Source organism: Macaca thibetana, chromosome 4, assembly GCF_024542745.1.
Source record: "Macaca thibetana thibetana isolate TM-01 chromosome 4, ASM2454274v1, whole genome shotgun sequence".
In the NCBI taxonomy this organism is placed as follows: Eukaryota; Metazoa; Chordata; class Mammalia; order Primates; family Cercopithecidae; genus Macaca; species Macaca thibetana.
The window spans coordinates 164179813-164197060 of NC_065581.1; the positions used below are offsets into that span (position 1 = coordinate 164179813).

Consider the following 17248-nt stretch of genomic DNA (forward strand, 5'->3'; position numbering starts at 1 on the left):
AGTTTCTTGATAGCAATGCAAGAACAGCCTGACATAATCCCCTACATTATCTTATGTGAACTTTAGAGTTTAATCTTGCACATTTGTGTATTTAATCCAATTGAAGTCCACCTTTGAGTATGGTGCTAAGTAGGAATTCTCTCATATTTTTCGCCATATATTGAGCCAATTTTCCAAATACCAAATACTGAATAATCTACTTTTTGTTGACTTGGGTTGCCAGGTTTATTATATACTAAATGCCTATATAAATACAGGAATCTGTCTCTTAACATATTGTTCCACTGGATTATTTATCTGCTCTTGGTAAAATACAAATTCTTTAAAATCTTAACACTGTAATATGTCTTCATAGACTGGTAAGGCAGGTCTCATCTATTTGTGCTTCTATTTCAAATTGTACTTACTTTTATGTGGACCTGTAAACTTTCATATAAATATTATGGTAACGTATTTTCCTTCCTCAAAACAATTCAACTGGAATTTTTATTGAAATTGTCTTGAATTCATACTTTGATATGGGGAAAACCAGCATTTTTATAATACAAATATGTCCCATCTAAGAGCGTGGATTGTCTCTCCATTGAACTTTCTGTGTCACTCATTAATGTTTTTTTTTAGCTCTTTCCTCCTCCAATTCAGCAGACAGCCGCATCTCCTCTCCCACTGCCAGCCACATCCCTGAGACACCGTGGTGAAGGTGAAAGTCAGAGTCAACGGATTTGGTCGTATTGGGTGCCTGGTCAGCAGGGCTACTTTTAACTGGTAAAGTGGATATTGTCACCATCAGTGACCCCTTCATTGATCTCAACTACATGGTCTACATGTTCCAATATGATTCCACCCATGGCACATTCCATGGCACCATCAAGGCTGAGAACGGGAAGCTTGTCATCAATGGAAATCCGGTCACCATCTTCCAGGAGCGAGATCCCTCCAAGGTCAAATGGGGTGATGCTGGTGCTGGGTACATTGTGGAGTCCACCGGCATCTTTACCACCATGGAGAAGGCTGGGGCTCACTTACAGGGAGGAGCCAAAAGGGTCATCATCTCTGCCCCCTCTGCTGATGCCCCCATGTTGGTAATGAGCATGAACCATGAGAAGTATGACAACAGCCTCAAGATCATCAGCAATACTTCCTGCTCTGCCAACTGCTTAGCACCCCTGGCCAACATCATCCATGACAACTTTGATATTGTGGAAGGACTCATGACCACAGTCCACACCATCACTGCCACCCAGAAGACTGTGGATGGTTCCTCTGGGAAACTGGCATGACGGTGGTGGGACTCTCCAGAATATCATCCCTTCTTCTTCTGGCACTGCCAAGGCTGTAGGCAAGGTCATCCCTGAGCTGAATGGAAAACTCACTGGCATGGCCTTCTGTGTCCCCACTGCCAACACGTCAGTCGTGGACCTGAACTACCATCTGGAAAAACCTACCAAATATGATGGCATTAAGAAGGTGGTGAAGCAGGCGTCAGAGGGCCCTCTCTAGGGCATCCTGGGCTACAACACCGAGCACCAGGTTGTCTCCTTCGACTTCAACAGCGACACCCACTCTTCCACCTTTGATGTTGGGGCCGCCATTGCCCTCAACAACCACTTTGTCAAGCTGATTTCCTGGTATGACAATGAATTTGGCTATAGCAACAGGGTGGTGGACCTCATGGCCCACAAGGCCTCCAAGGAGTAAGACCCCTGAACCACCAGCCCCAGTGACAGCACGAGAGGAAGAGCAAGGCCCTCACTGATGGGGAGTCCCTGACACACTCAGTCCCCAGTCACAGTGAGAATCTCCCCTCCTCACAGTTTCCATGCAGACCCCCTGAAGAGGAAGGGGCCTAGGAATTTCCACCTTGTCTTGTACCATCAATAAAGTCCCCTGTGCTCAGCCAAAAAAATAAATAAATAAAATTTTTTTCTATAAAGTTTCTATGGATTAGTGATTAATTCCTAAAATTCTCTAGTTTTGACTGGTATTTGGAATGATATTTTATTATATTTCCTAGTTTGCATTGTCAGTGTAGAAGATACCAAGATTTCTTAAGTTGTTCTTATCTAAAGGAATTGTTCAATTATCTTACTAGTTCTAATAGTTGGATTTTTTTGGACAGATGATTATATTATCTGCAAATAATAACAGTTTTATCTCCTTTCAAGTCTTACCTCTCCTACTTATTCATTTTTCCTTGTAGTTGGTGGAGAGCTTACATACAAGTGTTAATTAACAGGAGTGATGATGGGCATCTTTACATCATTTACAATTTCAGAGAAAATGTGAAAAATGCCCCTAATCTGTGTAACATTTAACATAACTTTTAGAGTAGACAACTTTAACAATTTGAAGAAGTTCCTTTCTATTTCCAGTTAACCAGTTTTATTATACATATCTGTTGAATTCATCAAGAAGTTTTTCTGCATCAATTCAAATAATTCTGCGTTTTATACTTTACTCTTAGTTGATGTAATAAATTCTGTTGATATATTTATGATGGTGTGTCATCTTGCATTCATGAGTAAGTCTTATTTAATTATTGTGACTTCTTATCATACACTTGGGTTTTCTTAACTGTATCTTATTTAAGATATCTACATCTGTGTTCAAAATGAACTATGCCTATAATTGTTGGGGTGGATCGACCTTATCTATTTATAGAATGAAAAGTGGGAACACGCACGGTGGCTCATGCCTATAATCCTAGTATTTTGGGAGGCAGAGGCGGACAAATTGCTTGAGTCCAGGAGTTTGAGACCAGCCTAGGCAACATAGTGAGACCCTGTCTCTACAAAAAAATACAAAAATTAGCCAGGCATAGTGTGCCTGTTGTTTCAGCTACTCAGGAGGATGAGAGATAGAAGGATCACTTGAGCTTGGAAGGTCGAGGTTGCAGTGACCTCTGATCACATCACTGCACTCCAGCCTAGGTGACAGAGTGAAACCCTGTCTCAAAAGAAAAGGCGCAGGTTTTGGTCTTTTTTAAATAACTTATCTAAAGCAGGAATTAATTATTTCTTAAAAGTTTAGTAGAACTTATTAATAAAACTATCTGAGCCTTAGAGACTTACTGAGGAGAAAGATATCTTTAGTGTTATATTTATATGTATGTACTGGGTGCCAGTTAAAAATATGGTTAAAACAATTTCAAAGACCCTGGTTAATGGAGTCAATGAAGCACTTAGTTTTGGCATAACTTGGTTTCAGGGTTCTATTTCTCTTCTACTAGTCACTTCCCACCCTCTTCTTCATATTTCCTGAATGAGTCACACTGCCTGGCACAGAGTAGATGTTTTTTAGTTGAACTGATTAAATTTGGGTACCCATTATCATTGACCCGCTTCCTGGCCCGGAAGCCTGAGGGAGACCTACCTGCTTCCTCTCACTCTAAATAGGTGTCAATTATTCTACCCAATACAAATTGTCCTTTAGCACCTTAAACTTCAAGTATTAGAAATAAACTATTGTAACAATGTTAGTGAGTCCACCATGGCCACAGCCCATGGGAGATTTTTTAGCCAATTCTGTCTATTCCACCTTGGCCAAGGGATGGAAGTTTGCTTTTGGGCCCCCATGTCTTCACAAGCTGCCCAAGTGCCAGCCTCTGCCCTAGGGTCTTACCTACAAGTATCCCATCTATGGAGGGCAAGGAGTCCCCAGGTGATGTGGGGTTGGGCCACCCACACTCAGGCCTCTGAACCACTCACTGGTCATTGGGAACAGAAATCCTGTAAATCAAGAACACAGCTCCCTCTTTCTCTCTGTGGCTCATTTCTCAACCCTGTATCTGTTGTTTTTGGTGTTTTTTTTTTCCTCCTGTATCAGGATGACTTAGTCTTTGAGGCAAAAAACCTGTTCAGGAACCAAGTTTCTGAGTCTTGACAACTCACATTTGGGTTAAAGAGTCTTTGGGACTTTGCTTTCAGTTTGATGTTAGCTAGAAGTGCTTATTAGGTACCAACAAACGAGAAAAAGGGAATAAGAAAATAGACAACAGAGAGGCTAATACTCAAGAGATGTAGGCCCGCCACACATCCACACTCACATAAACTCAGAGGTTATCCTCCTGCTAAGTCAATGGACAACCAAATGCTCTGTCTATGGGATAGCCCTGCTCAGTCTATGGGATAGCCCTGCCCTGTCTATGGGATAGCCCTGCTCAGTCTATGGGATAGCCCTGCTCTGTCTATGGGATAGCCCTGCTCTGTCTATGGGATAGGCCTGCCCTGTCTATGGGATAGGCCTGCTCTGTCTATGGGATAGGCCTGCTCTGTCTATGGGATAGGCCTGCCCTGTCTATGGGATAGCCCTGCTCTGTCTATGAGATAGCCCTGCTCTGTCTATGGGATAGGCCTGCCCTGTCTATGGGATAGCCCTGCTCTGTCTATGGGATAGCCCTGCTCTGTCTATGAGATAGCCCTGCTCTGTCTATGGGATAGCCCTGCTCTGTCTATGAGATAGCCCTGCTCTGTCTATGAGATAGCCCTGCTCTGTCTATGGGATAGGCCTGCCCTGTCTATGGGATAGCCCTGCTCTGTCTATGGGATAGCCCTGCTCTGTCTATGAGATAGCCCTGCTCTGTCTATGGGATAGCCCTGCTCTGTCTATGGGATAGGCCTGCTCTGTCTATGGGATAGCCCTGCTCTGTCTATGGGATAGCCCTGCTCTGTCTATGAGATAGCCCTGCTCTGTCTATGGGATAGCCCTGCTCTGTCTATGGGATAGGCCTGCTCTGTCTGTGAGATAGCCCTGCTCTGTGGAATAGCCATTTTGCTGTACACTGTTGCTCTGACAAACTTTCTTTTACTGCCAGCTTGCTCTTAAATTCTTTTCTGAGTGAGGCCAAGCACTCTCCCAGGCGAAGCCTCAGTTTTGGTGTTCACCTGCTGTGCATCAGTACGGTTGGGCTTGCCACTTGTACCCATGGACACGTTTCTGGACTCCACTGGACCACAGAATGCAATGTCTATCTGCTTTGGAGCCTGACAACTAATAAATACATGGGAGGCAGAATTGAGTCTTGGCTTTTTGAAAGTTATAACAGTGCACCTGGTGTCAGGTTATAGAGGTAACTCATCTCTAGCTACTGCTGATTAACAATGTTACTAACAGAACCTGAAAGCTGTTTGCTAACCCATGCTTCCTACCACCCTCCCACAACCGACCAGACCAAGGATTGGTGCCTGAACCAAAGGCAGACATCTACGCAGGGGACTGGCGACAAATTACCCCAAGTGGCCCCCACTGAAATCTTCCCTGGGAATATAAATGGGAGATGTACAAAGGTGGTGGGCAGGAGCAGACATAATGCAGGGAGAGGGCAAGTGGTGGAGCTCGTGAGGCAGAGCACAGAGAAAGTGTTAGTGTGGAGCGAGCGGGAGGCATGGGAGCAGAAATACGTCAAGGTACAATTGTGGCAAAGTCAGTGGAGGAAGCAACCTGGGTCTCTAGAGCCGCTGGGATGTAAGTCTGCCACCAGACAACCAGAGCTCCCGCTGGATCCCAAGGGGCATCTCAGGACTTGTGGGGTGAGCAGCCAGCAGAACAGAATGTCTGGGGTCCAGATAGTGTGGTCCTGGTGGCTGCCCCACTGCCTGACTTCTGGTCCATAGGTCAAAAACATTAAGAAATACTGGTGAAGACATTTTTAAGACCTGCAAACACTGACCTGCATTGTGAAAACAAGAATGATACCAACTGGTTTGTCAGCTAATGACATAATTTTAGCAGACCTCCCTCACTTATTAAATAAGAAAGCATTCTTTCCCAGAAGCTGTTTCTGTATTTAAGCCGAACCCAACATGGCCTAATTAGAGCTCTTACCAGGATCTTCATATGGATGCTGCACAAAATAAGAGTCAAATGGGAGAAAGCTTTAAATATCAAATTTTGGAAGACAGGAGAGATTGGAGAACATGACGATGAATTCATTCAATTGTTGCACAAACATGTATTGGCTGCCCCGATGCAAAGGGAATTCTGGGTGATAAAAGCAGTGCACCATGGTCTCTTTTCTCAAACAGCTAAAAATGCAGTAGAGCTGACAGCCTTCTACAAAATTTCCATGATGAAAGGCAGTGTGGGATATTATAGAGGCATGAACAAAATATTTAAATGTGGATAGTCATGTGAATATTCTTATACAAATCTGCCTTCATTCAGGAAAAAAAAAGTCCTTTCCTAAGCTCCTTATAATTCACCTTTCTGTCTTGTTTTAATGAGAATTGCTGCTATTGAAACTTTTGATTGACCAAGATTTCAGAGGGGCTGTTGGCTTTTCCTTTGTCTTTACCACCCATTAGATATTTGTTGTGATCAATGAGCAGACTAAAGAAGGTTCAGACTAAGTTTTATTATTAACATGAGAGACAACATTGATATGGATAGTTTTCAGCATGAATACTTATCTTACTGGTATGTATTAGGTAACTGATATACACATGAGGAGTACCTAATAGGATATGGCACTGTGTCGCCACTGAAATCTCATCTTGAATTGTAATCTGAATTGTGATCTCCACATGTTGGGGGAGGGACCCTGTGGGAGGTGATTAGATAGATCATGGGGGTGGTTCCCCCATGCTGTTCTCATGATAGTGAGTGAGTTCTCATGAGATCTGATGATTTCATAAGGTGCTTTCCTCACCTTTGCTTGGCATTTCTCTCTCCTGCCACCATGTGAAGAAGGACATGTTTGCTTCCCTTTCCACTGTGATTATAAGTTTCCTAAGATCTCCCCAGCCATGCAGAACCGTGAGTCAACTAAACCTTTTTCCTTTATAAATTCCCCAGTCATGGGCAGTTCTTTACAGCAGCGTGAGAACAGACTAATACAGTGCCTGCCCTGGGAAGAAGCCAGCACAGAGGAAAATCGGACACAAATAACAGAACCAAAGATGAATTTTTTTTATTTGAACAATTGCTTCTTATGTCCAGTCATGCTACAAAAGCCGATAAACATAGATTGATCTGTACTAATTTTTATTTGTGCAGTCCTTGTACTGTAATAGTCTTAGGACTATTTCTGTTATAAAGCAAACTATTGGAAAGCTTTTCATCATATCTACTACTCTCTGAAATAGTATATATGGCACAATAATTCTCTTTACATTTTTGAAGTTATTTGCATAAAACTACCTAGTATTGGTGCATTTAAAAAATTTCTTCTATGATTGATTATAAGTACAAAGAACAGGCAAGGTGTTTTCTGAAGTGGAGCACTTTTGAGGGTAAAAATGAATGCTAACTAGGTGGATGCAAAGAAAACAGATATAAAATAATATACTCCTAAACAAACCAGGGAATATTGTGGGTTTTGTCAAGAAAAGGGTTAGCTGCTGCTCTGCAACCTGTTCTCTCTCTCAGAGACCCATGGAAGACAAAGAAAAATTGAAAAAATCACCCAGTCAAATCTCCTTGTAAAGATATGAATCAGATTTCGTCATGATATTTACTGCTGGAAAGATAATGGAGCATCCTCAACTATAGAATGCTTTTAGCAGGCTGTCCCTGGTCTACCTAAGTTACATATGGTAAGTAAGCACAGGATTTATAGATTTATATTGCAATGGGGCCCCTGGAAAATGTTAATGTCAAATGTATAATTATCATAGTATAAATGGAGATGTATTCATGATTGAAATCCTTTCTTTGTGAAAGCAATGCTCAGCACATGACTACTACACGATAAATCTTGGCAATTAACAACTTGTGATCACACTGGTGGTCTTAGTATTCTTGCTTCAACATAGTCTTGTGATTATCTGTGCCTTTTGAATCACTAGCAAAGCTTCATAAGGGTACAATTTACGATTTTTTATAAGCCTGATTTGATAATTTGACATAATTTTCTAATTTTCATATTAGGGAGTTGCGCAGAATATATGCTTATAATTTTTCCAATCTCTTCTCTATCTTTGCTTACATAGCCATCCCTAATCCTAACATAACGTATTTGAGTCTTTCTTATTTCCTTGATTGTCTTTGCCTTTAGAATTCTGCCCGCCACAATTGCATACATAATGCCACAAATGTAATGCCATTTTACCCATAAGTACTTCAGTGTGCATTTTCTAAAAGCAAGTATATTATCTTATGTAACCACAGTCCAATTATTAAAATCAAGAACTAACCTTGATAGAGTACTGGTATCTAATCGACAGACCTTCTCCAAATGTTGCCAGGTGTTCCACTAACTCTCTCTATAGGGAAACTAATAACAGGCAGGCTTCCAGTCCAGGCTGCAGCCCAGGATCTCATGCTGTGCTTGGCTGTCTTGTCTCTTCAGCCTCCTTTAATTGGAAACATCTCCTTGGTCTTTCTTTGTCTTTCACAACCTTGATGTTTTAAAGAGTGTACGACCTATACACTTTTTCAAAAGACACTTCTTAAACAACGTGCTGGACTTGAAGGAGAATTTATGTAGGATCAGTTTCGTTAGAATCATTCACTCCTATTGAAAGACGGAGAAGGCCCTACAAATGACAGGCACAAATAAAAACGATCAAAGCAAAATATTAAAATTATACAATAAAAAATGCAAGGTTTTTATTTTTGTTTGCTTTGTTTACTGTTAAACATTCAGATCAAAGTAACTTCCTGAAATATCAACATAAAAATCTGAGTAAGCATGTCACTATGAAGAAAAAAGTGTATTTTCTAAGAACCAATTTTTCTTCTCAGCTCCTTTTTATTTGATGTTGATCAAAACATACAGTTAACAATTTAGAAGGTAAAAGAAAATGTTATACCTGAACACATGCACACCCCGTTACTTTATGTTGAATAGAGGAATGGCATAGGTGTTGGGGGATAATCAAAGACTAGGAAAAAAACAGTCAGAAGATGGTGCAACCAACTCGTGCTGTCCCAGCAGTGGATATACTACTCTCCATGCACACCCAGCTCTGCAAAAAAATAGCAAGTTGTTCATTTACTTGTGTTGTGGTGCTTTGAGTTTTAACTAGACACCTTTGACTAGCATGGAGTGTAGTAATCTTATCTGCATTGTTTCCACATGTGCTGTTTCCTGGATTTGCTGGTTTGATCCTCCTGGAATTTAATCTAACATAATTGATTATTCTTCAGGCTTATTGATTTGTTTTGTGGCACATTCTCTTTATAGTCAATCCCACCATAAAACCATCTTGCCCACCACTTTCAAGTAACCAGGATCATGATTTCCATCCTACCTCCCTCCTTTGGCTTAGTTCCCACCCCACTCATCACAGGAATCTCCCCAGGAGCTCCTTCACCGTGAGACCCCCTCGACTTGCAGTAGTGCACACAGGGTCCACACCGGGGATGCAGAAAACAGGGCGGTAGCTCTTGTGTGCTTTCCAATGTGTTTGTGTATTTACTGCACTTTTCTTTCTAGTGTATCAGATGCTAAAAGCATCTGTTTCTTGAATACTGAAATATTTCCATGGATGTAGTCACTTTGGGGATACAAATCTCCACTGTATATGTGCATATCGACATCATCATCCTTATTAGTCACATTACCCTCGATCAGATAGTTTATCGCTGTCTCCCAGAGTTTGGGAGGAGTGCCAAATGCACCACCACACTCCAGTTTGCTTACTCTGTTTCCTCTTGTTCTTCTTCGTGAGTGAGCCCTCTCAATGCAAGTTCAACTTCTTTTCCATTCAGGAAACTCTTCTTACGATTACCTCAAATTCGTTTGATTTTGTTTTCTTAGTTAAGTTGGTTCTTCACTCTCTATGCCCGTGTTTATTAACTAATCTCTCATCTTTCTTTCCACTTCCCCCGGATTCCCGCAAGCTTTCCAAGGGCGTACTCCACAGCCCCTACTAGCTGCCCTACACTGTCTGTCTCCTCACTGCTTCTAGCACGCATTGCAAGAATGTGATTGTGCTTTCAGCTGCTGTAACCCTTTCTTGGGAGTTCATTGCAGATTGTAAAATCTGATATTTTATTTTTACCTCTTTGTATTTCTTTTTAACTAAGTTTGTTCTTTCCAAAAACTTTCTTGATCTTGACTCAAATGAGATTTATCTTCTCCTATATGCAATACAAAACTTTTAAAATATTTCTGTTGAATCTTGGAGTACATCATTTTTAGATATGTCTACACTTTACCCTTCAGCCACACACACACACACACACACACACACACACACACACACACCCCTGAATCCTGTTGCCAGCGAAATCACCTTCCCTGTGCATACCCAGCAGGCATGTGGCTGTGCAGAGTCAATGCCTGGCTTCTTCCCACATCACCTGGTGCAGCCCTGCTGCTCCCACTCACGCAGTCCTGAGATGCTGCACCGGGGCACCTTGAGAACACACGCCCTGCATTCTCTCTTCACCACCAACTGGAGGAGTCATCAGGAGCAGAAGTGGTGACAGAACCCAGCATCTTCATTCCTTTTCAAGTGGCCTCTTTCTTGAAGTAAGGCTTCTTAATCAGCTTCCATCTACTTGGCAATTATTAAAGATTTCTCACCGACACTAAGTATAGGTCATCTGCCAGCTGTCACCTGGGCCGGTGCCCTCACCCTTATCACAGAGAGGGGCTGGGCTTGAGAGAGTCCCTTGCATGCCTTCCTGGGACCCCCATGGAGGGATGTGAGGCCATATTCATCCAATCTTCACCTTTTTCCTGCTCTGTTTTCCACCCTCCATTCAGGCTATGATGCTTTCGGCTAACCAGGAACAGGTGGAGGAGCATACTTCCAGGTGCTTAGTTGACACCCCAGGAGACCATCAGGCTTCCGAGGCAGGAAATGGCCTCCCCTGAGGCAGAAGCAGTGGCTGTGGCGATTTCCACTTATGAGTCCCACAGCGTCTGAGGTGCCAGGAGGCCCTGCTGTTCTCCAGCAGAAACACTGTGGGTGTCGTGGGTGAGTTATCACAGAAAGCATCGTGAGACGTATGGATGTAGTTTTTAAACTTCATTTTATTTCCGAAGAAAGGAAAACAAAGCCATCAATTACGGGGTCCATAAACAAGTCCCCAGAAAGGAATCTGACCAAGAGTTTCCCAAATTGTTACTTTAAATTTTCTTCTTCCATATCTTTTTCTAGAAATTGAGAAATATCTGCTGTTAGACTGGTGACATTTTTAAACCCCCGAACAAGTGCAGCTTCCTTTCATTCAGGAGCTAACTCCTTTATCAAACTGACACGTAACATGAGCAAGAGCCTCTATCTGGGGCTGAGAGGTATAATTCCCCTCGGGTCCTGAAACTGCTCTGGACATGGGCTAAGTGATCCAGAATTTATGGGCTTGAGTGCTGGGGGTCACTGTGGTAAAGATGCCTGAGGACTGCTAGAGGGCTTCAGTCTCTTCTTACACCTTTCTTTGTTGAGCAAGAACCATTGGTATCAGTGCCAAAGCTGAACAAATGTCCAATCAACTTTTTTTTTTTTTTTTTTTTTTTTGAGACGGAGTCTTGCTCTGTCGCCCAGCCCAGGCTGGAGTTCAGTGGCGCCATCTCGGCTCACTGCAAGCTCCGCCTCCCGGGTTCACGCCATTCTCCTGCCTCAGCCTCCCGAGTAGCTGGGACTACAGGCGCCCACAACCGCGCCCGGCTAATTTTTTGTATTTTTAGTAGAGACGGGGTTTCACCGTGGTCTCGATCTCCTGACCTTGTGATCCGCCCGCCTCGGCCTCCCAAAGTGCTGGGATTACAGGCGTGAGCCACCGCGCCCGGCCCAATCAACTTCTTGAATTAAAAATGAACTCAGAGAGCATGGCTGCCTCTGGAAGGAAGGGGTCTGGGAGGCCACTCTGTTCAGTCTTGAATGACAGGGGTCAAGCTCAGGCTAACCTCACGTCCCCAAATGCTTGTCTGGTTCTCTTTCTACCAAGTCATAAAAATAAAACTCTTCTGTAATTTTTCCACATTTTTCACTATAAAATAGTGGCCATCTACATGACTGCTTTCTGTAGTTTTCTAGAAGTGCTTCACATCTACAAAATTTTTAGGATTGTGACACAAACTAAAAATTTCAACAATGCCATTATGTTAAAAATAAGCCATTTCTTTGTTTTTTTCCTCTTTACCTAGAAAGTGATCTCAGATATGCATTCTTAAGAAATTTCTAAATGCATTTATAAGGTACTATGAAGTACTGTCAAACTGAGGATATTTATTAAAATCATAAATACGTAAGTTTGTGAAAGCTAAAAATTTCAATCACCAAGCACTTTTTCTCACAAATTTTTCTAGGCAAAACATCTGAGGCTGAAATAACCAGAATCACATGTATTTCCAAATTTTGTAAACATCTCCAATTTCCTGGATTTCTTCTCCTCTAATATTTGAGAACCAACTCTTTATGAGAACACAAGAAAATGCTGAATATGGCAGGCATGCAAATGGTCTCAGCTTACAGAAGTTAACCTGAGTACTATATATTTCAGTACCATATGGAAATAACTAGCATAACAAATATTAACACATTCTACGATTTCAGCATTTGCACATGTAAAGGGATCAGAACTAACTATTGAAGCTCTTGGGAAACTCTTGGCTATTGAGTAATTTATTGCACTGAAAGCATCCACACAGCCAAGAACAATTTACTGAACCAGAAATCCAGAGGCTGTTTATAAAAATTTATTATAAATTCTGACGACAATAGATACATTTTAAAGGCTTTTTTGGTCATTTGGCTCACAGTTTCGGTGGTGTGCAAAGCAAAAAACATACCACCACAGTTGGATTTTTGGTTAGGTAGAAGACCCGACTTTTTCTGTGTCAGCATAGATATGGATGTAGTGTGGAATTTCCCTGGGATAGTCTAGGTGGAGCTGCTACAAGATGTGGCAGAGTGATAGACAAGAAGCCAACAGCTGCCATTAGTAGTGGAAAAAGAAAACTCTCACCTCTTAGTTATGCGAGAAATAGATCGTGTGTAAACTACATTCAGCAAAAACTATGATCACTCAATCAGTCATCCTACTGTGATGGGATGCTTGGGGTGTTGCTTTTCTGACCAGAAACCTCTGTGACTGGTGGCACCTTTGCCTGAGTTTTGCTGAGGCCCACTGGGCTCATCCCACCCACTTGGCCTGGCAGGCTGTGCTCAGCTCACACTACCAGCCTGGGTCCCACACTTCCCAAGGGCAAGCCAGGCATGGAGCAGTGAGGGGTATGTGAGCAAGCAAGCATGGGGTCTGGCCACTGTGCACAGTCAGGCACTCTGGCTATTGCAGCAGAGTGGGCAGCTCCAGGTGCTGGCATGGGTGCCAGTTCTCTGCAAGGCTGCAGCTGGACTAGGTGCACCACAAGCAACTTCCACAGGTGCCACTAGGGAATGCGGTGGTACCCAGAAGCCTGGAGACTCCAGGAACAACAGGGCAGAGGGAGTCACAGCCGTGGTTTAGGGAGCTTCCAGGTCTGGGCTCCCTGAAGGGCCACAGCTCTTCTCTCCTTTTCTTCACCCTCAACATGGTGAGCAAGGAGTGTGTTTCAGCCCTGTTTGTGTTATAGCTCTTTCAACTCTGCCATTCAGCGGGTCCCAAGTTCTTGTCCTGCATCCAGGAAGAATTAGGTGTGCAGACAAGTGGAAGGTGAGCAAGGTGAAGAAGGGCTTTATTGAGTGACATGATAGCTCAGAGGAAACCCTGGAGAGGGTAGCTCCTCTCTGCAGCTGGTCATTCTGATGTCTTCTCAGTTGTGGCTGAGCCTGGGGCTTTTATGGGTCTCACAGGGGTGGAAGTGCTTGCTGATTGGTCCATGGGCAGTGCAGAAAAAGCAGCACAAGTTCCCACTCCAGTCTGCAGGACCAGCAGCCCAGCCTACAGCCTTCAGTCTCTCCCTGGCCGGAAGGTGGAGCTTCACCAGGGACCCGCCCCCTTCTACCCAAGAACTTGTCTGCCTCTTGCTGCCTTTCAAGGCACCCAGGCTGTAGGTGCCAAGGGGTGCCTGCAGGTCAGTGCCAAGCTGCCCTCCACACCCCCTCAGCTTCCCTCTTATGCTCACTGGCACCCAGAATGCCAAGGGAGCTGAGGAGGCATGGGGCTGGCTCTGTGGAGCCAGAGGCCTGAGTCTGCAGCCAGGATTTGGGTGGCTATAGCTGCACCCAGGAAGCTCCTGCCCCACCAACTTGGAAAGGGTGGGGCTCCCACTTGTCTCTGGCTCCTGCCGGCTCTACAGAGTGTGCAACCCCGGCCATGCCTCTCTGCCACAGCCAGTGTGATGGTAGCAGCTGCTCGAGACCAGCTGCCACTGCTCGAGGCAGGCCACCACTGCCATCACTACAATATTTATTATGCAATAATTATGAGTCAAGCATTTAGGCTGAGAGGTGAGGAATGAAAACAGGGAGCACAGGAGAAGGAGTACCTGTCTATCTTTCTTAAAGTTACAAAAACTTCACAAAGGTTATCCACCATCTTTGAACTGTTACCTGAAAAGCAATTAAACATTTCTAGGTAGCCAACCAAGAGGAGAACATCTCTGGCACAAATGTGATTTTTAAAGCATGCCCTAGGTCTGTTGAAGACATTAAATGGTTGATAGGCAATGAACATGTATAATAAAGCATTTACCATGTCTAAGAAATTACACAAGAAGTTATAAGAACAAAATGACAAAGACAAGATGCATATTATCATTGGAAATGACTAATAGGAATTTAAGGACATGAGACAACAGGAGAGAAAACGTAAGATAAAAGTGAGAGTGCAGCCAGTGCTCAAAATATATATCATAAAAATATATATCATACAAATATATACACAAATATATATCATAAAAACATATCATAAAAATATATATCATACAAATATATATCATAAAAACATATATCATAAAAATATATATCATACAAATATATAACATACAAATACATATCATAAAAACATATCATAAAATATATATCATAAAAATACATATCATACAAATATATATCATAAAAAATATATATCACACAAATATATATCATGCAAATATATAACATATAAATATATATCATAAAAACATCATAAAATATATATCATAAAATATATATCATAAAAACATATCATAAAAGCATATATCATAAAATATATATCACACAGATATATATCATACAAATATATATCATACAAATATATCATAAAAATATATATATCATACAAATATATATCATAAAAATATATATCATAAAAGCATATATCATAAAATATATATCATACAAATATATGTCATAAAAATATATATCATAAAAGCATATATCATAAAAATATATATCACACAAATATATATCATACAAATATATAACATACAAATAGATATCATACAAATATATCATAAAAATATATATCATAAAAATAGATATCATAAAAGCATATATCATAAAAATATATATCATAAAAGCATATATCATAAATATATATATCACACAAATATATATCATATAAATAAATATCATATGTTTCTGAACACTTGGGAACTGGGCACTGCACTTACAACCAGCCAAAGATAAGAGGAAAAACAATCTATTGCCCAATTGGCAATGCAAAAAAAAGAAAAAAGAAAAAATAAAAAAAAACTAGTTTTCCAGAGAAGCACAGATTAATTTAACTAAGCCCTGACATATTTCTCCAGAACATAGAGATGATTCCCTGTGGCATAGTAAACAAGGTACATAACAACATCAGCACTGTAAGAAAACCTTGTACGGAAAATGGTGCCCTTTACTGTCAACTTAAGGCACAATAACCAAAACACATTTTAGTGAATTAAATTCTATTTGGGGTCAAATTAATGCAACCCAAGGCACTTCTCTTTCCCAGGAAGGAGTTCAGAGGCAGTATCTAAAGACAGATTCAAAGTTTTCCTCAGAAAGTAATTCTGGATTGATTACAACACAGATAATGGCCAAGGTGATTTTAGCTTCGTAAACCAGACAATCCCACAAAGCCCAGTTTGGGTTCCAAGACCAGCTAGAATGGAGATTTGGTTCAAGGTTGCTCGCACTGGGCCTTCCTACCAGACCAACAAATGAGCAGTGCAGAGAAAGTGTGACCGGCCAAGAATACAACTGTGTGGATGAGTGCATTCCTAAGCCCTCTTTAGTTGCTCACTAAGAAGCAACTGAAGTCTGACACCATGTAAAGAGGAGTGGCTAGGCTGCTGGAGAGACCACGTGGAGAAAGAAAATATTTGGCCAGCCGTCAGCAATGACAGCCATTCCAACAGAAGCACCAAATATGTGAGTGAAGTCATCTCGCAGCCACAAGAGTAACACCAAGTGAAGTGAACAGAACTGCTCAGCTGAGCACCATCCATACCACAGAACAGTAAGGGACCAATGGTTATTGCTTTCAGCACTGAGTTATGGGCTAGTTTGCCAAATAGCATTACGTTACTAACATAGCTCCACACTTGGGAAAAATTTAAAACACATGCATTCAAACACCTTCTAAGGCCCCCCTCCAAAGTCCAAAAAAAGCAATAAAACATCTCACATGGAGCATCATTTCTTCCTGATTGACTAAATAAATCAAAGGATTATATAGGCTATTACCTCTCAATTGGTTAAATGCTAAAGAACATCATGGCTATTTATGGCTAACAGGATCAAAAAGTGCTTCCAACAACTGTACAAAACATCCCCAACAAAAGATATACATCCACCAAAAATGAGAGTCTTGATTTTTTAAAAATTAAGAGCAAAAAAAATTTTGCTCTTAATTCCTTCTCCTGGGTTTTGGGTAGAGCCCCTAAATAAATAAAAAAGCTAGAAGTGTGGGTGGAAGAGAGTATGGGAAGAGAAGTTCCATCTAGGTGTAAAAAGCATCATAAACAAGGCCTGGAGGTGCCTGGAAGTGTCCATGCTCCAGGACAATGTAGCCTTGTGGAGGACAGAGTAACAGTGCTGGAGGCATGGTTGGAACTTTGACAGAGAACAACACCTCTGTAGCTGTTTCTAGGGTCACTGTAACAAAGAACCACAACCTGAATGACTTGAACAAGAGAAATGTATTATCTCACTGCTCTAGAGGCCGGAAGTTCAAAATCAAGGTGTCCACAGGGTCATGCTCTCTCTGAAGGCTCCAGGGGAGGATCCTTCCTGCCTCTTCCAGCTTCTGGTGTTGCTGGAAATCCTTGGTGATTCTTGGTGTGTGGCTGCACCTCTCCAATCTCTGCCCCCACTGCCAAATGTGCTCTCCCGGTATGTTTCTGTGTCTTCGCCTGGGTTGACCCTCTGTGTGTCTGTGTCTCATCTCCCTCTTCTTACAAGGACACCAGTCACTGGATCAGGACCCACCCTAATCCAGTATGACC

At 42.0% G+C, this 17248-nt stretch overlaps 1 pseudogene; it reads left to right on the top strand.

The window, feature by feature from the left end:
• The first annotated feature begins 800 nt into the window (after positions 1-800).
• LOC126953776 (glyceraldehyde-3-phosphate dehydrogenase-like) lies at positions 801-1718 on the top strand (annotated as a pseudogene).
• Positions 1719-17248: the final 15530 nt, after the last annotated feature.